Source organism: Aquarana catesbeiana, linkage group LG01, assembly GCF_042186555.1.
Source record: "Aquarana catesbeiana isolate 2022-GZ linkage group LG01, ASM4218655v1, whole genome shotgun sequence".
NCBI lineage: Eukaryota > Metazoa > Chordata > Amphibia > Anura > Ranidae > Aquarana > Aquarana catesbeiana.
The window spans coordinates 427,072,085-427,093,091 of NC_133324.1; the positions used below are offsets into that span (position 1 = coordinate 427,072,085).

The 21,007-nt window shown below is 42.0% G+C and overlaps 1 protein-coding gene across 9 annotated transcripts in view; it reads left to right on the forward strand.

Moving 5' to 3' along the window:
* LINGO2 (leucine rich repeat and Ig domain containing 2) overlaps positions 1 to 21,007 on the forward strand; it is a 3,171,904-nt gene that overhangs the window by 698,039 nt on the left and 2,452,858 nt on the right. For all 9 annotated transcript variants that reach the window (XR_012245199.1, XM_073635787.1, XM_073635794.1 and 6 more), the window contains exon 3: positions 13,843 to 13,909. The gene's annotated coding sequence lies outside the window, so the exon portion shown is untranslated. The remainder of the gene's footprint in view (positions 1 to 13,842; positions 13,910 to 21,007) is intronic.

The window sequence follows — 21,007 nt, forward strand, 5'->3', positions numbered from 1 at the left end:
TCGAGCTCAGTATCATCATCAGAGCCTTCCAAACGCTGGGCATCCTCCTGGAGCATGTACCCAACACTGTGGTCAAACAGTTCGAGGGACTCCTCAGGAGGACATGGTGGGGCTAGGGAAGGAGTCACTGATGACATTGAGCCGAGGGAAGAGGCCGCTGCTTTGCCAGACAAAGTACCCTGGGCATGGGTGAGAGAGGATGAGGAGGATGAGGACGGCTTGGTCATCCACTCGACCAAGTCTTCCGCATGTTGCGGCTCAACACGGCCAGCTGCCGAAAAAAAGGCCAAGCGTGTCCCATGGCCATGTGCTGATGAGGATGCACAGTCTCCACGACCAGCACTAGACACAGAGCCTGCTTGCCCTCTCTTATTGGCTTGTGACTGTCTGCCTCTCCTTCTTGGCCTTCCAGACATACTAATGGCCTGTAGCTGCACTAAGCTGGGATATATATATATATATATATATATATATATATATATACTGATACTGCAGCTAGCAAAATCAACTGCCTGCCTGTAGTATGAGAACACCACCAACCTTCTACAGGTAGCTTTAGCTGAACACTGTGATGCGCTTGCAAAAAAATAACTTGTAGGTTTAGCTGAACACTGTGAGGAGGACGCACCGCACTAACTTGTAGTTTTAGCTGAACACTGTGAGCAGGACGCACTGCACTAACTTGTAGCTTTAGATGAACACTGTGCAGAGGTCTCACTACACTAACTTGTAGGTTTAGCTGAACACTGTGAAGTGGACGCACCACACTAACTTGTAGTTTTAGCTGAACACTGTGAGCAGGACGCACAGCACTAACTTGTAGTTTTAGCTGAACACTGTGAGCAGGACGCACCGCACTAACTTGTAGTTTTAGCTGAACACTGTGAGCAGGACGCACCCCACTAACTTGTAGTTTTAGCTGAACACTGTGAGCAGGACGCACTGCACTAACTTGTAGCTTTAGATGAACACTGTGCAGAGGTCTCACTACACTAACTTGTAGGTTTAGCTGAACACTGTGAGGTGGACGCACCACACTAACTTGTAGTTTTAGCTGAACACTTTGAGCAGGACGCACCGCACTAACTTGTAGTTTTAGCTTAACACTGTGAGCAGGACGCACCCCACTAACTTGTAGTTTTAGCTGAACACTGTGAGCAGGACGCACCACACTAACTTGTAGTTTTAGCTGAACACTGTGAGCAGGACGCACCCCACTAACTTGTAGTTTTAGCTGAACACTGTGAGCAGGACGCACCACACTAACTTGTAGTTTTAGCTGAACACTGTGAGGTGGACGCACTGCACTAACTTGTAGTTTTAGCTGAACACTGTGAGCAGGACGCACCCCACTAACTTGTATTTTTAGCTGAACACTGTGAGCAGGACGCACTGCACTAACTTGTAGCTTTAGATGAACACTGTGCAGAGGTCTCACTACACTAACTTGTAAGTTTAGCTGAACACTGTGAGGTGGACGCACCCCACTAACTTGTAGTTTTAGCTGAACACTTTGAGCAGGACGCACAGCACTAACTTGTAGTTTTAGCTGAACACTGTGAGGTGGACGCACCGCACTAACTTGTAGTTTTAGCTGAACACTGTGAGCAGGACGCACCGCACTAACTTGTAGTTTTAGCTGAACACTGTGAGGTGGACGCACCGCACTAACTTGTAGTTTTAGCTGAACACTGTGAGCAGGACGCACCGCACTAACTTGTAGTTTTAGCTGAACACTGTGAACAGGACGCACCCCACTAACTTGCAGTTTTAGCTGAACACTGTGAGGTGGATGCACCGCACTAACTTGTAGTTTTAGCTGAACACTGTGAGCACCTGTACGGTTTAGGAGATATTCCCCTCGCAATGAGCCACTGACTGCAGCGGCGCATGCACACAGGGGATCCCTCGGCAGACAGCCCCCCAAACTCGGGAGCTTCCTGGACAAAAGTCTCCCGCGTGCATGCGCGGGAGTGACGATATCGCGGCTCCGGCCACTCACAGCGCCGGAGCCGCGATACCCGGAAGACACGTGGAGGGGAAATGTCAGCTCCCTCGGCGTGGACCGCGTGAGATGCCGGCACCTCGTTCTAAGGTAAGTATCTCATAATGAGCTAGTATGCGGTGCATACTAGCTCATTATGCCTTTTCCCTTGCAGGTGTAGAAAAAAAAAACAGCGGGTATACAACCGCTTTAATTCTCTTCCTTATGCTTTCACAGACTGGCCCCTCCCTATTCCCCCAGCAGGGTTGCCAACCGCCAGAAAATTTCCTGACAGTTTGTAAAAATCTGTGATTTTTTTACAACTGCCAGTAAATATCAGGGGCTTTTCATTTCATGCTGTGTTGACTTTTTAAATGTGTAAATCAAGCAAATTACTTTGTTATAGGTATTGTCAGTGTTTCCATATCATGTTTATACTGTTCAAATATTCACTGTGTTAGTTTTCAATAGGAGTTCTGTAATTTCTCAGGTTGCAAGTAAAAAATGTGCTCCGCCAGTAAATTTTCCATATTTTGTCCGTAAAAAATGCTGTGGGAGGTTGGCAACCCTGTCCCCCAGTTGGTTCCTTGGTTTGTTGATCAGTTTATTCTCTCTCAAAGCTTGGCATCTCCCAGTTTCTCTCATGCATAATCATTAGGGGTAGGGTTTGAGGCCAGCCAGTGCACTCATTAGGAGGGAAGTACGCTATAGGTAGGCAGGCTTGAGAAGAGGTGTTACCACCTTGAAACATGTAGCCATACCCCCCTTCCACTCCCCAATCATCTTACGTCATCCTGGAATGTTCCCACACTGTCCAACTGGCTCTGGTGTTGTTGTAGCTCTATATGGTGCAGATGGCTTCTCGCTACATCTCCCTGGATTGCTGCAATTTAGCTTGGGTCCCAGAGGTGACTTTCCTTGGTTTTAAGATATGCCTTCTTTCATCTTACTAAATAGAAGTGCATTTTTTCAGTTTTTTATAATAAACACTATCTTGCTATATTTTTGGTACAGCTGTTGTTCATATATTGAATAGAAAATATAATTTTTTCAAGACAATATTGCCAGAAAAAGCATGTTTTTTACTGAATCAATAGACCGATAGTTGAAATGTAAAAATTGCTCTGGTCCAAAAGGGGTATATAGGTGTGAGAGCATGGAGTGTCAGCACCAAGCCAGAGTATGAAGGTGGTGCATGAGAAAACTAAAACTGAATCAGGAAGAAAGTGTCAGTGGAATAGGAAACAATAAAGATTGATAGCAGGGGCTGCATCATGAAGTCCGGGAGCAGTGAACATAAATGATGGGGCAGGGCTTTGTTTATGTATTATGTTTAGGTAGTGGATATAAGACTTATATTTGGCATGGTGCATTAAATAAATGTAAAGGAATTTTCACACTAGCTCTGGAGACTGAGTGCCAGGGAAGGTGGGGGGTGGGGTTTGGGGTAATGCACATGTGCTGGGTACAGGGCACTTGGGGGCTATTACACACATGCTGGGGACTAGCCTCTGAGGGGTTAACACATATTCTGAAGACTAGGTGATAATGGGTTAAAATATTTGCTGGCAGCTGGGTCCTGAGAGTGCAACAGATATACTCACAACTGTCCACTGATGAGTTCATGCAAGTCACAAGCTGTGCTGAGAGGTTGACACACATATTTTGGGTACTGGGTGCGGAGAGGTCAAGGTACATGTCCCGGGGACTAGGTACTGACAGGTTAAGACACATTCACTGGGGCTGAGTTCTTAGGGGTTAACAAACATTCTCTGTAGACTGGGTGTTGAGGGGTTCACACATATATGCTGGGGGCTAGCTGCTAAAGGGTTAATACATGTCAGCTGAAGACTGAACATGACATGAGCAGGTGAGTGGGGGATCTAAGATTAAGGTGGGTCCTGGTTGCTAAGGGGATCATTCTCATTCATTGATGATAGGTCATTGAGAAGTTTTGCACATACACTGCACACATGTCATTGAGGGATTAAAGCACGTGTTATAGCAGCTTATCAGTGAGGAATAAATGCACACACACAGGAGATAGGTTACTCAGAGTTTAATGCTCCTTATGTTTAGACTGATCACTGAGGGGATAATGAACATTGGGGGTTATTTACGAAAGGCAAATCCAGTTTGCACTACAAGTGCACTTGGAAGTGCAGTCACTGTAGATCTGAGGGGAAGCTCTGAAATGAGGGGAAACTCTGCTGATTTTATCATCCAATCATGTGCAAGCAAAAATGCTGTTTTTTATTTTCCTTGCACGTCCCCCTCAGATCTAAAGCGACTGCACTACCAAGTGCACTTGCAGTGCACTTGTAGTGCAAAGTGCATTTGCCTTTGGTAAATAACCCTCATTGCCTGCTAGCTAAATGGCCTAGAAAACTATGGGGGTTATTTACTAAATGCAAATCCACTTTGCACTACAAGTGCACTACAAGTGCACTTGAAAGTATACTTGGAAGTAAAGTCGCTGTAGATCTGAGGGGGACATGCAAGGAAGATAAAAAACAGCATTTTAGCTTGCACATGATTGGATTATAAAATCAGCAGAGCTCCCCCTCATTTTAGAGCTTCCCCTCAGATCTACAGCGATCTACAGCGACTTCACTTACAAGTGCACTTCCAAGTGCACTTTCAGTGCACTTGTAGTGCAAAGTGGATTTGCCTTTAGTAAATCAACCCCTATGTGTACTGGAACGGCCACCACTGGCATTGATACTGGTAAATGAGTTGAGTGCTTGGGGAAGAATTCACTTGATGTATACTTTTTAATATGCTATTTAAGTGCTGGGGGTGTGGGGACTGCACAGTGAGGTGCCTCTGTAGAGGGAGCTGGTGACTGTGGTGCAGAGCTGGCAGAAGGACACAAGGGAGAGATGAATGTGTGTGAGTGCTGTAGGTGAAATCTCACTGGAAAAGGACTACTGGGGTTGATTTACTAAAACTGGAGAGTGCAAAATCTGGCGCATCTCTGCATAGAAACCAATCAGCTTCCAGGTTTTTTTTTTTTTTTGTCAACGCTTAATTGAACAAGCTAAATTTAAAAGCTGATTGGCTACCATGCTCAGCTGCACCAGATTTTGCACTCTCCAGTTTCAGTAAATTAACCCCACTGTGTGCTGGAGGTATGACACCACTGTTATTTTTTCCATGTGTGAAAAATGTACATTTCTATATTTAATTGTAATATAATGGCAACAAATAAGTATGATCAGGAAGGCAAATGGAATTTCAGATTGTGTGACTCTCACAACTCATAACAGATGTAACACTTGATATAAAATTGTAAGATATTTTCCAACTAACCCATATGACTTATGCCCTGTACACATGGTCGGACATTGATCGGACATTCCCACAACAAAATCCATGGATTTTTCCGACGGATGTTGGTTTAAATTTGTCTTGCATACACATGGTCACACAAAGTTGTCGGAAAATCTGATCGTTCTGAACGCGGTGACGTAAAACATGTACATCAGAACTATAAACGGGGCAGTAGCCAATAGCTTTCATCTCTTAATTTATTCTGAGCATGCGTGGCACTTTGTGCATCGGATTTGTGTACACACGATTGGAATTTCCGACAACGGATTTTGTTGTCGGAAAATTTTATAGCAAACTCTCAAACTTTGTGCGTCGGAAATTCAGATGGAAAATGTGTGATGGAGCCCACACACGGTCGGAATTTCCGACAACAAGGTCCTATCACACATTTTTCGTCAGAAAATCTGACCGTGTGTACGGGGCATTAGTGTCCCAATTAGGTAGGAGCTCTTGGTTCAGTCCGAACACAGGTTCAGACTAAACTTTGCTTGTTCAGGTGTTAGTCTAGCTGCACTTTTAGCTTGTTAGGCAAGAGCTGAATGCCATATAGCAATGTTTCCACTGCTATCAGGCCCGGACTGGGACAAAAAATAGGCCCGGGCATTTTAGACTGAGCAGCCAATTTTTCCATGGACCTGGGGGGGTGTATCGGTCCTCCACGCTGTAATGTGCAGTAACACTGATATAAATATAAAGGGGACTGCACTGTAATGGTTACCCCCCTTACATCAGAGTCCGCACAGAGGTCCCTTACATCAGATTCCGCACTGAGCCCCCTTACATCAGATTCCGCACTGAGCCCCCTTACATCAGAGTCCGCACTGAGCCCCCTTACATCAGAGTCCGCACTGAGCCCCCTTACATCAGAGTCCGCACTGAGCCCCCTTACATCAGAGTCCGCACTGAGCCCCCTTACATCAGATTCCGCACTGAGCCCCCTTACATCAGAGTCCGCACTGAGCCCCCTTACATCAGATTCCGCACTGAGCCCCCTTACATCAGAGTCCGCACTGAGCCCCCTTACATCAGATTCCGCACTGAGCCCCCTTACATCAGAGTCCGCACTGAGCCCCCTTACATCAGAGTCCGCACTGAGTCCCTTTACATCAGAGTCCGCACTGAGCCCCTTTACATCAGATTCCGCACTGAGCCCCCTTACATCAGAGTCCACACTGAGCCCCTTTACATCAGAGTCCGCACTGAGCCCCCTTACATCAGAGTCCACACTGAGCCCCCTTACATCAGATTCCGCATTGAGCCCCCTTACATCAGAGTCCGCACTGAGCCCCCTTACATCAGATTCCGCACTGAGCCCCCTTACATCAGAGTCCGCACTGAGCCCCCTTACATCAGAGTCTGCACTGAGCCCCCTTACATCAGAGTCCGCACTGAGCCCCTTTACATCAGATTCCGCACTGAGCCCCCTTACATCAGAGTCCGCACTGAGCCCCTTTACATCAGATTCCGCACTGAGCACCCTTACATCAGAGTCCGCACTGAGCCCCCTTACATCAGAGTCCGCACTGAGCCCCATTACATCAGATTCCACACTGAGCCCCCTTACATCAGAGTCCGCACTGAGCCCCCTTACATCAGAGTCCGCACTGAGCCCCCTTACATCAGAGTCCGCACTGAGCCCCCTTACATCAGATTCCGCACTGAGCCCCCTTACATCAGAGTCCGCACTGAGCCCCCTTACATAAGATTCCGCACTGAGCCCCCTTACATCAGAGTCCGCACTGAGCCCCCTTACATCAGAGTCCGCACTGAGCCCCTTTACATCAGAGTCCGCACTGAGCCCCCTTACATCAGAGTCCACACTGAGCCCCTTTACATCAGAGTCCGCACTGAGCCCCCTTACATCAGAGTCCACACTGAGCCCCCTTACATCAGAGTCCACACTGAGCCCCCTTACATCAGAGTCCGCACTGAGCCCCTTTACATCAGAGTCCGCACTGAGCCCCCTTACATCAGAGTCCACACTGAGCCCCATTACATCAGAGTCCGCACTGAGCCCCTTTACATCAGAGTCCGCACTGAGCCCCCTTACATCAGAGTCCACACTGAGCCCCCTTACATCAGAGTCCGCACTGAGCCCCTTTACATCAGAGTCCGCACTGAGCTCCCTTACATCAGAGTCCGCACTGAGCCCCTTTACATCAGATTCCGCACTGAGCCCCTTTACATCAGATTCCGCACTGAGCCCCCTTACATCAGAGTCCGCACTCAGCCCCTTTACATCAGAGTCCGCACTGAGCCCCCTTACATCAGAGTCCGCACTGAGCCCCATTACATCAGATTCCACACTGAGCCCCCTTACATCAGAGTCCGCACTGAGCCCCCACTTACTGTAAGGGGGAGCTCTGTGGACTCTAATGTAAAGGGGAACACTAATTTAAGGGGGTCTCTGCTCACCAAAGTCCCCCTCTTGTATCAGAGTCCACAGAACACCCCTTAAATTAGTTTTCTATACACATTGGAAGGCTGGAGAGAGGGTGAGCTTACTCACCCCAGGATGAGGCTCAGGAGCGGGCTGCCTGCAGCTTTTAAATCTTTTCTTCCTTCACCCCATAGATGTGTGGGCGGGGCAGACGCAGGGGGTGTGGGCGGGGCAGACGCAGGGGGTGTGGGCGGGGCAGACGCAGGGGGTGTGGGCGGGGCAGATACAGGGGGTATGGGCGGGGCAGACACAGGGGTATGGGCGGAGCAGATAGAGTAGAGGGGCGGGAAGAGGAGGAGCAGTGGAACTGTCAGCGTTGGCTGAGCTGTGTGTGAGAGAGACACACAGCTCAGCCGCTCAGCCAATCAGCCGCTATCGTAGTTGCGCCGGAGCCCAGAGATGACACAGGCACGGCCGCATAGCGGTGGGTGAGCGGCGGCCGTGGCCTGTGTTAACCCTGTCCAGGCCGCGGGCGCCACTTACCTCCCGCTGTGCGGCCTGATCATCAACAGGCTATGGAGCTGGAGGTCCCAGCCCACCGGGCAAATGCCCGGTCTGCCCTATGGCCAGTCCGGGCCTGACTGCTATTATATAATGTATATGACAGCTTCCTCTACTCTATCAATGGTTGTTAAAGAAGCAGTGGGTGTGGGCACCTGCCAGCTTCCTTAGAAATTTGGGAAGTACCTGACCCTATTTATTTGCTGGCTAAGAATCCCCAACCATGTAAACAATGGAATAGGGCTGACATCAATGACCAAATATGGCCACTTTTTTTGGTCAGTGACATCACTGAGTACAACCCACCCCTAAATTTACATTTAGCAGGTTTGGCCAAAGCATGAGTTTGTCAGCAGGATACAGTCAATTGTTATGGTTGTATACCTGCTGATCGGCTGTGTCACATCACAGATCTCTGTGTTTGTGAACACAGACTCTGGCTGTTCATAACTGAAAGCAAAGGGGAGAAGCCCAGCCAGATGTGCAAGAAAAAGCAGCATGCAGCACACATTCATCTGCATGCATACTGCATACTTCATATACATACATGCATACAAAGCACACAGTTAACCCCTTATTACCCTCCTGATCACTCCTGTCACCCAGTCAGTGCCATTAGTACAGTATCAGTGTACAGTATTATCACTGTCACTAGCGATGTCAGTGTCAGTTAATGTCCCTCCCACCCAGTGTCAGTGCCCGATTGCCAGACACAATATCACAGTCACACTATGGGTTTGGTCTACTAAAAGTGGAGAGTGCAAAATCTGGTGCAGCTCTCCCTAGAAGCCAATCAGCTTCCAGGTTTTATTGTCAAAGCTTAATTGAAAAAGCTGAAGTTAGAAGCTGAATGGCTACCATGCGCAGCTGCACCACATTTTTCACTCTCCACTTTTTAGTAAATTAACCACTATATATCTCTGATCACTCCCATTACTAGTATAGTGTCTGTACGAATCAGTATCTTGATCATGATCAGAACTATACTAGTATCCACAATAGGGATGAGCTTTGAGTTTGAGTCGAACTCATGTTCGACTCGAACATTGGCTGTTCGCAAGTTCGCCGAACAGCGAACAATTTGGAGTGTTCGCAGCAAATTCGAAAGCCACGGAACACCCTTTAAAAGTCTATGGGAGAAATCAAAAGTGCTAATTTTAAAGGCTTATATGCATGGTATTGTCATAAAAAGTATTTGGGGACCTGGGTCCTGCCCCAGGAGACATAGATCAATGCAAAAAAAGTTTTAAAAACGGCAGTTTTTTCAGGAGCAATGATTTTAATAATGCTTAAAGTGAAACAATAAAAGTGTAATATTCCTTTAAATTTCGTACCTGGGGGGTGTCTATAGTCTCCCTGTAAAGGGGCGCATGTTTCCCGTGTTTAGAACAGTCTGACAGCAAAATAACATTTCAAAGGAAAAAAAGTCATTTAAAAGTACTCGTGGCTATATAAATTGTCGTTCCGACAATACACATAAAAGTTCATTGATAAAAATGGCACACAGGGGAACCTTGAACCAAAATTAAAAAAAAAATGGTGTGGGGATCCCCCTAAATTTCATACCAGGCCCTTCAGGTCTGGTATGGATATTAAGGGGAACCCTGCGCCAAAATTAAAAAAAAAAAGGCGTGGGGGCCCCCCTCAAAATCCATACCAGACCCTTCAGGTCTGGTATGGATTTTAAGGGGAACCCCGCGCCAAATTAAAAAAAAAAAATGGCATGGGGTCCCCCCAAAAATCCATACCAGACCCTTATCCGAGCACGCAACCTGGCAGGCCGCAGGAAAAGAGGGGGGATGAGAGAGCGCCCCCCCTCCTGAATCGTACCAGGCCACATGCCCTCAACATTGGGAGGGTGCTTTGGGGTCCCCCCAAAGCACCTTGTCCCCATGTTGATGTGGACAAGGGCCTCATCCCCACAACCCTTGCCGGTGGTTGTGGGGGTCTGCGGGCGGGGGGCTTATCGGAATCTGGAAGTCCCCTTTAACAAGGGGACCCCCAGATCCCGGCCCCCCCTATGTGAAATGGTAAGGGAGTATAAAAGTACCCCTACCATTTCACAAAAAAAGTGTAATGTGGCCTGGTACGGTTCAGGAGGGGGGCGCTCTTTCGTTCCCCTTCTTTTCCTGCAGCCTGCCAGGTTGCGTGCTCAGATAAGGGTCTGGTATGGATTTTTGGGGGGACCCCACACCATTTTTTAAAAAAATGTTGGCACGGGGTTCCCCTTAAATTCCATACCAGACCTGAAGGGTCTGGTATGGATTTTGAGGGGGACCCCCACGCCTTTTTTTTTTTTAATTTTGGTTCGGGGTTCCCCTGTGGGGAAATCCCATGCCGTTTTTATCAATGAACTTTTATGTGTTTTGTCGGACCGACAATTCATATAGCCGCGATTACTGTTAAATTACTTTTTTTTCTTTGAAATTTTATTTTGCTGTCAGACTGTTCTAAACATGGGAAACATGCGCCTCTTTACAGGCATACTATAGACACCCCCCAGGTACAAAATTTAAAGGAATATTACACTTTTATTGTATCACTTTAAGCATTATTAAAATCACTGCTCCCGAAAAAACGGCCATTTTTAAAACTTTTTTTTGCATTGATCCATGTTCCCCGGGGCAGGACCCAGGTCCCCAAACACTTTTTATGACAATAACTTGCATATAAGCCTTTAAAATTAGCACTTTTGATTATTCATGTTCGAGTCCCATAGACTTTAATGGTGTTTGCGTGTTCGTACAAATTTTTTGCCTGTTCACATGTTCTGGTGCGAACCAAACAGGGGAGTTTTCCGCTCATCCCTGATCCCCAATAGTATAGTCTCCCTAAAAATGCAGGATCAGCCCCGTTCCCTGTCAGCACTTGCAACATGTAGCACAATACACCATGACCATAAATGTATGGAGAAATTTGATTTTATTGGATGTCTTATAACATAAATTAATACATCTTGGGGTTTTGTTTTCAAAATTTTAAGTATTTTTTTTATAATAAAAAAAATAAAATAATCTAGTGGTGATCAAGTATCACCTAAAAAAAGCTCTATTTGTGTAGATAAATTATAAAAATTTAATTTGCATACAATTTAAAGTAGCACAGTGCTGAATAGCAAAACATTTTCGTGAAAAGGGTCATTCACAGTTTTTTCTTTCGGCAAGGTGGTGGGAATTGTTCATTATGATTTACATGGATCTGCACAAGTGGATGATGCACTTAACAATGCATTTACATCATGATTTTTTTTTTTTTTTTTGTTAATAATGGTCTTGTTAAAAATTGCCTTTATTTAGACTTTATATTTTTATGTCAATGAGTGGGGTACTATGTGTCCTCCACTCATTCACATAAGGGGAAGTATCTGGGGGGCGAGGCCTTATTATTAAAGGGGGCTTCCAGATATCCATAGATTCCCACAACACCAGGACAGGCTTGTGGGGAAGAGGTCATTGTCCTCAACATTCTTCCCCCCCTGACAAAATACCCCATTACGTTAAGGGCCTGTGGCCTGATATTGATCTAGAGTGGGCCTGCAAGCTTGTCCCCTTTACCCCTTTATTCAGGATGCATACTTTGATAATGAGTCTAATAGGGATTTGGAGGGGAGGACCTCACACTTTTTTCTATTTGTTTATGTTGTGTTCCCCCTTAAAATTCATACCAGACACAAAGGGAATTGGGGGAGTGGGCTCCATGCCATTTCTAGTCTCAACATTGCGTGCTGTTATTCATGCCTTGTTCACTTTCCCAGTAACTTTGCAAATATGTCAACATATCATGTGTAGGTGTTTTATGAGCTTTGAAATGTTTATTCACAAAAGATTGTGTACCATAATATGACGACAAGAAGTATTTTATAAAATAGCTATAAAACATACAGCAATTTTTACCCTTTGATTTTGCAGTTATTACTGGTTGATCTCTGATTGTCTTTAGATGAAAATTGTTACTGTTGTTAAACTAGTATTCTACATTATCAAGATTAGCAGCTTCATGTTAAATTGCAGGTTCTGAGCTCGAGAACAGCTGCTGAAGAAGCTCAAAATGGGTTGGAAATACAAAACAGGTGCTATTTTCAATGTGTAAAAGAACATACAGTACAATTCTTATGTAAGTTAAATAAAAATAGACAAACTTCCGCTCCGCCTGCCTAGTTGTGTTTATCATGCATACAAAAAGCTGCCTTGTATACATGTTTCAAAATCAATCTTCTGTTTTTCTATGGGGCTACCTTCCTTACATGCCAAAATAGTCTGCATCATAACTTTAAAATCATTTTAGTATTTCTGCTTTATTATTGCATGAAGGTTATCTCCGTTCTAGTTTCTATACAAAGTGATAAAATAATTGCATTGATAACATCTACAGTATCCTTACAAAGAATTGAAAGGGGAGAAGAAGAAAATGTCAGATATTCACTGTTAAAATATTATTAAAACGTTTAGCCAGACACTTAGCAGCAGAAAGATGCCCCCACTTACACATGTGACCAAAGAAAGAAAGGAAAAAAGGCTTAGAACACTTGTATAATATCCAGCTTCAGTAGGGTATTTTTAGAGAGAAGATCATACCCACAAACATGTCATACTTCTGTAATGATGCACACATACACACGACGCACACACACAACGCACACACACATACATTATATTACCAAAAGTATTGGGACACCTTTACACACATATGAACTTTAGTAGCATCCCAGTCTTAGTCCGTAGGTTTCAATATTGAGTTGGTCCACCCTTTGCAGCTATAACAGCTTCAACTCTTCTGGGACGGCTGTCCACAAGGAGTGTGTTTATGGGAATGTTTGACCATTCTTCCAGAAGCGCATTTGTGAGGCCAGGCACTGACTTTCTGATTCATCCCAAAGGTGTTCTATCGGGTTGAGGTCAGGACTCTGTGCAGGCCAGTAAAGTTCCTCCACCCCAAACTCACTCATCCATCTCTTTATGGACCTTGCTTTGTGCACTGGTTAGCAGTCATATTGGAACAGGAAGGGGCCATCGCCAAAATGTTCCCACAAAGTTGGGAGCATAAAATTGTCCAAAATGTATTGGTATGCTGACACCTTAAGAGTTCCCTTCACTGGAACTAAGCCCAACCCCTGGAAAACAACCCCCTCCATAACCCCTCCACCATAACCCCCTCCACCAAATGATTTGGACCAGGGCACAAAGTAAGGTCCATAAAGATATGGATGAGCGAGTTTGGGTTGTTACTGAATATCAGTGGCATAACAATGGAACTGAAGATAGCGTATATCACCTCATAGACAGTTTTTACTGCAACAAATGCCTACACTGGAAAAGTTCCTTCTCTACTCCAGTTCTCATCTCCTTTATAAAATGTAGAATTTCCCTTTACTTGCTCACCAGGGTGAACCTCCTTAATGAGTATATAGGAAACAATAAAAACCTGACAGAGGTTTTCATACTTTGTCCAAAACAAAAAAAAGGCTTTAGATATACATTTTGTTGATCATTGTATCTTTCCAAAAATGATTAAATGAATGTTGAATTTTTAGTTAAAAGAATACACAATGTAACAGTTTGCTTATTTCTTGTTTCTGATTCCACAGCTCCCCGCTCCTATCCTGTGTTGGTCATATATGTTGGATTTAGCAAGAATGTTGCAAGACTTCATAAGTAAGTTTATTGGAACATTTTTATATCAATCTCATGGCACAGGCAGGGCAGTAGTCACTAAAGGATCTTAGTTGTGTGAAATATTGAGGTTCATTTTTATCTGATCCTGTATATTTCAGTGCTTTCAAACCCTTGGGATAATTTACTGAAGATTGTTGGGTGAATAAAGTTGTTCCTGTGTAAGCATCATTGGCATGTGACCTTTCCTTTGGACTATATTGAGCTCTGTATTTTAACTGTTATTATATACAGTATTTCTCAAAACATCTTGTACAACTGGCTCCTGGTTGTAATATAGAAGTGATCCAGGCCCTCCTACAGCTCTTGGAAGCCCTGGACCAGCCAACTTGCTCTAGATAGCTTTCAGAGGAGGGCAAGTGAAAATCTAAAAACAGAATGTTAAAAGAAATGGATAAATGAACATTAATGGTGCTAATCCTTTAAAATACACATACACATATATAAAAGCGTAATTTTATTCCAAAAGACAATTGATAAAAATAAGAACAATCAGTCCTTACTGATAAAAACATAATGGATAGACTTCAAGTTTATATAGTATAGGCAACCCCATACATCTTTCCATAATCACATGAATTTACATATACAGTTGGTTTGAATCCAATGGGAAATAAGATGATGACAATCGAGACAAAAAAAAAGAAGATTTAATAATAATATATATATATAAATACAGTCACGTCCATAAATAGTGGGAGGCACATATACAAACTGTTGTAATTCCTACACTGTTCACCTGATTTGGATGCAGTTAAAGCACAACTTGTTCGTTTCATTTCAAATCCATTGTGGTGGTGTATAGAGCCAAAAAGATTAGAAATGTGTTGATGTCCCAATATTTATGGACCTGACTGTATATACCTTTTGTGACATATATTTATGTATATGATCAATTTATACATTAATTAGCGCTGCACTTATGGGTTTCTAGTTTATGCAGTTTATGTCAATTGTGGTGCTAGCAGCTTCTTATTTTTTCATTGGCACAGTAATTTCCATCATATTTTTACTGTAAAATACAAGTTCAAATAACAAAAACAATAAACATAACAAGTATATAAATACTGTAAATACAAAAAAATGTAGCCTGTTACTCATAAACATATTAGCCACCCAAAGCATAAGAAACTCCTTTAAATGTGAGTGAAGACCCGAAGGGAACAGGCATCAAGGTAGGTATAAGTAGTGAACAGGATGGGGAGGAGCCCACCAGCAGAGCTAACTGAGGAGCCTGGAAATGAAAAATAGGGTAGGCATAGACCCTTCAGCCCATTATAGAATGGCACCTACAATGGATCAAAAAATAAATATATACACAGAATTTAGCCACTCCACTCCAGATTGTATAGGGCAAATGATTTAAATCAGCTAAACACAGCAAATAGCAAACAAATACCTGTGCTCTGAAATCCTAAGGGATTCTGCAACCATTTTTACTGAATGAAACAGATTTTTTCAGTGTGTATTGTTATGATTAGCTTTGATTGGCTAGATGGGCTGTGATTGGCCTTGTCTGTACCATGTGATCATTGTGACCAATCACAGCTAGCCACACAATTGTACACAATGGATGGCATGAAAGGAAGCTCTCTCTGCCTAATGCAGAGAACTCCACTGCTGGAGGAGATGTGGTCAAGTGACTTTGACAGATCACGTGACGGGTTTCTTCTCCAGTTTGTTAAATCTTTTTTTGAAAGCTCTCTATTAATTACTGTTGTGCTCTACTGGCTTCAGATTCCCACGGCTAGTGAAGTGCAATGCATATTTGTAAAGCACATCACTGTGACCTTTAAATGCACTGAATGTATTCAGCTTCACTGCAAGAGAACCAGTATACAGCACTGGTACACAACCCATGGATCAGAGAGTGGTCGATTCCTTCTGAGAAATCTCACATCCTTACCTTGCTTCATAACCAATTTTTAACACCAGAACGCTAATGCCCTGTACACACGGTCGGACATTGATCGGACATTCCGACAACAAAATCCATGGATTTTTTCCGACGGATGTTGGCTCAAACTTGTCTTGCATACACATGGTCACACAAAGTTGTCGGAAAATCCGATCGTTCTGAACGCAGTTACATAAAACACGTACGTCAGGACTATAAATGGGGCAGTAGCCAATAGCTTTTGTCTCTTAATTTATTCTGAGCATGCGTGGCACTTTGTGCGTCGGATTTGTGTACACGCGATCGGAATTTCCGACAACGGATTTTGTTGTCGGAAAATTTTATAGCAAGCTCTCAAACTTTGTGTGTCGGAAATTCCGATGGAAAATGTGTGATGGAGCCCACACACGGTCGGAATATCCGACAACAAGGTCCTATCACACATTTTCCGTCGGAAAATCCAACCGTGTGTACGGGGCATAAGATTAGTATACATTTCATCTTGGTCTCTTCGTAGCAATGTTTGCGTGATGATTGAATATTTTCTGCAAAGGCTTTTACCAAGATAAGGCATATGAAAACTTTGCACTCTCTAAGCTAAAACACCCATACATGTTATTTAGCATGGAGCAATTTGATAGAGAATAATGGTTACACAGATCACAATTATAGCTACATGGGGAGCTCCTTTCATAACTGTAATTTGTATTATTACTTTTTGTAAGGGTGGGTGTAAAATGTACTTTATGTTTGTTATTCCTTACATGTCAGAGCTCAGGAGTCATTGCTATTGACTTTCATTCCAAAGTGCTGTATTAGCTTTTACCATCCAACAGTCAAAGCTATTATAAAAACTCACCAGTTACGAATTCCCTGTTTCAGATCCACTTGCAATTTACAAGGCTGCAAAATCAGTTGTTAACATAAAAATTCAGGATTTAGAGCTAACTAAAATAATTTTTCAAATAATAGTTAAAATAATTATCAAACATGCATCATAGATAGATTTAAGCACATGTTTCTTATGTATTGCATTTCATTTCATTTTTATGATTTCTTTTTATATTTTTGCTCCATTATTTAAAACGTCAGGTTACTATATGCTATGTGATGCAATGTATCCATGAATAATTACATAACCCAGCTCTTTCTTCTTTGTAAACTGCAGGATATTCATATGAGTATTGCACATCTTATATATATATTTTACTGTGTAGTGCTTCTGATAGAGTTACCAGTTATTCCCCAGGATGACAGGTGCTTTTTGAAATAGGGAACCTTTCAACTTTCTGCTGAAGGCAAATTCAGAATCTTAGAAACCAGCAAAGAAAAAGTTGTTGATTGTAGCGGCATAGTAGATTTTAATGATAAATCCCAACTCATTACCCCCTAGGAATACAGACTAATTTCCATCTACAACACAACCTAATTTACTGCTGAGAAACAGACTGGAGTCTGTTTGTCAGTCAACATATAACTGCTGAATAAATGAGATACAGAAGGACTTATTGGTAAACTTTGCAACAGCTTTTCCACTGTTTAACTCAAGTCCTTTTTTTATATGTATACTGTATATCCGTCTCTCTATATGTCTTCATTATTGCTTGGTCATTAACCTATACACTTTGTAGTGATCTCAAATTGTGCTTAAATAAGCTGTACCACCTGAAAATGCCTGTTCAGCTCTGGGCAAAACACTTTCATTTAAAGCCAATGATGAAGCTGCTCTTACTTGAATCATGGACCATACTATTTCAGATGTGTCTGAGACTGTGAGTAAAGTTACTGCCTTTATATAGGATTTACATGCATTTTCTATAACTTCTCCCTTTACCCATTATGGGAAGAAATAGCTAGCCTAAAGACTAAAAGCAGTCCTCTCGATTATTTACCCAAGATGGAAATATGCAACATGAGCCTGAAACCATGAATCATGCAAAATTAACATTTTTATCTTACTTAGGGTTTAGGTTAAGACAATTTTTTGTACACTGGACTGAATTGAGGGCCTCTATATGGCAGATATTTCAAAAAATGTGGTATTTTTGATTTTCCCACAACTCACACCCACATAAACATGTATGCTCTTAACTTACCAGCATTTGGGTCAGTGTGACCTGTAATAACAACTGGCAGCATTTTTATTTTGCCAAAACCAACACGCAATAGGTTATGACATTTTTAAACTTCTTAACAGCTTTTCCCGATATTGAGTTCTACAATGCCCTAAACAGTGGTCTTTGGATGTGAAATTCCTTTAATGTCCCCAGAGTCATCTGATTATCTGTATTAATTACAAGTGTCATCCCAGATATTGTTAAACCATAATATATCCCTATAAAACTTGAATTAGTATTTATTCCCAAACATTCTTTAATATGATTTAATAATGCAAGATTTAATATTTTAGAAACATGTATGATATTTACTCATACGTCAAGAGTAAGACATTGGTTATAGTCAAAGAACTAGACCACTTTAGGCCACTGCTTACCTGCCTCTCAAGTCATTGCTCCAAAGCTCCTCAAGGTGCAACTCGGTGCAGCGGCCATACTAAAGAACACCAATAGAATCTGGACAGCAGCACTTCTTGATGCACTTCTTGATGGACATCATGCACACAGTGGGGGACAAGAGAGGATAATGCATTTCATGCCTAGCTTGTGCTTAGTCATAACCTTGATCTAGGCAAAATACACAAATAATTTGTAATTGAAAGTACATTTTATGTGACATTTATTTTTTAGTTCTTTCTGTTCTATATGTCCACAATTGTGTGTTTTTTTTTTTTTTTATTTTATACGCAGTGTCTTCTTGTCCCTGCTAATTAAGTTTGCAGTAAAACAGTAGACATACAGTCAATAAGTCACATACAGAGTCTTTTGTGTTCAACTACTCTGATCAGACTGATGGGTTTGCCTAAACAGAGCTGTACAGCACAATTATTGTGCAGTACTACACAGGGAAATATTAAAGCAGTAATAGTGACATTTACCAAACATTCTCTGCAGGTGTATTTTTCAGATACATGTGTTTTAAGTGATTGACTATCCTGCAGTAAATGTTTGACAAATGTCTCTTTCACTGCTTTATAAATATGACCTGCAGCATGAAGAACAACATGGTTTTTTTTTTACTGATCAACACCCACAGATAAATATACAGTATATGCTGCATAAAGCAATATGTAGAATACATGAATATCTACAGTATAAGGATAAGGTTTATTTTTTTATATAATATATACCATAATATCCAGAAACAGCATGCTTAAAACTTTTCATAAATATATGTAAACATTTAAAACACAATAAAAATACCATCACCTTAACATTTTTAGACAGAATTTCTCGTTCTTGTTTACTGTCAATCAACTTCATCCAAAAAAAAAGTTTGCTTTTAATTACCTGGTCCATGTAGGAATTGTTTTAGTAATTTTCTGATAACTGTAAATAACATGCTTGATGCAGAGGTGTGGAAGATAAGAAGAGGTCATGTGTACAAAGAGACTCGCAGGCCTTTGCAGTTCATTTTGTGAAATTGTAAGCTTCAAATGGCCTCCTAGCGTTAGATATCCAGAAATGAAACCCGTAATTGAAGAAATAAATCACACGTCTCAAATGATTTCATCATGAGAAGGGTCAAAGTTTCCCCTCAACAGCTAGCAATCTACTAGTTATCTTAGGAATCCTGAAATCTGTCACACACCAGCAGTGGACTCAGCAAAGCTGTTCTAATGTTTCTTAGATAGCATATTAAGGGTCAGACAGAAAATGTTTTTCATCTTGAGCTACATTGCTAGAATAGAAATCTGTGATATATGTCAATGGAACGCTCTGCTCTGAAGCAGTCTTAATGACTTTATGGTTTAATCTATTATTTTGTTATATTAACAATATATTTTTAGGAATTTTTGTTCTGTTTTCTGTTCTGATTCAAAAAAAGATTCAAGAGTATCTCTAGACAAACAGCTTAATAAACTACTGAAAAATAGATGTGGGAATTATGTTTGCCTGTTAATGTATCTGTAATTCTGTTAACCAGTTCTTGTCATTGACACGCACATGGTACGATGTAAAGCAAGGGATGTGGTGAAGCAGATTAAAGTGGTACTCCAGCTAAACTTTTTTCTTGTTTCATTTTGGGTGAAGTGGGTAAGAGACTCTCTGTAAAATGTTAATGCTGTCTGTGCCCTGGTTAAGAAGACTGTTATCACTGGGAAATACATGTAGAGCAAATATCAATGACATAAGTGAAAGCTCCCAATGAGGACATCTGTGCCAGATGCTCCAAATTTCCTGCCACTTGCAGTCATGTCACCAGGCACAATGGTTTGACTCTTCCATACTCTATCCAAAGACAAAAAAAAGATGTATTTCTGTATTATCTCCCTGACTTGTTGGATGATGGATGTTCATTATTACACTGATGAAGTCAACCCTGTATCCTGTGATTAGTTAGATTTCTCCATATTTGCTTGAAACTTGTTAGGAGCCCTATACACTACGTTTGATTTCTTTCCACCTTAATGATGACATCTGGCAGTGAAGGAATAAATGGAAGTTTATATAAAAAAAGACATTAGGCAAATGTTTTAGGAGTATTTAAAGATAATCAAAGCCTGACATCAAAGTACAAGACTAACAAATGCTTTAATATTGCTTAACTGTGCAGGTTTTGATTGCAAAATCTTAAAGCCTTACAATGAACCTCCCTTATTTGCTCCATTTTGTTCTGCTAAATATACAAATAAAATTGTTTTGTTAAATCTAATATGTATAAAAAATTATGTAGTGATAATATCAGAAATTCAGGGATGACCTGTGTCTTGTTCACTCTACAATGTCAGTCTTATCTTCCTTCCCGTTTTACTTCTTTGAACTGAAGAACACATCAACCCATGTTATGGAGATTAGGCAGGAAGAGGTTCTCTTTAGTCCTAACATACTTATTGTCCTGGTTGACAACATTTCTCCTCCATAGATACAGTATAGTGAGTAAACATTGTCATGCTAGGACAGGAAGTGTGCTTCTGGCAGGATCTCCAGGTGAAAATGAAAGAGGAAAGCCTGAAAAAAAGTTTTGCAGCTACTACATTTAAGGACTGATAAACTACAATATAATACATTTTTGTTCTTGATAGCTCACACAATTGCAAATTAGCACTATTGCAGTGTAAGAAT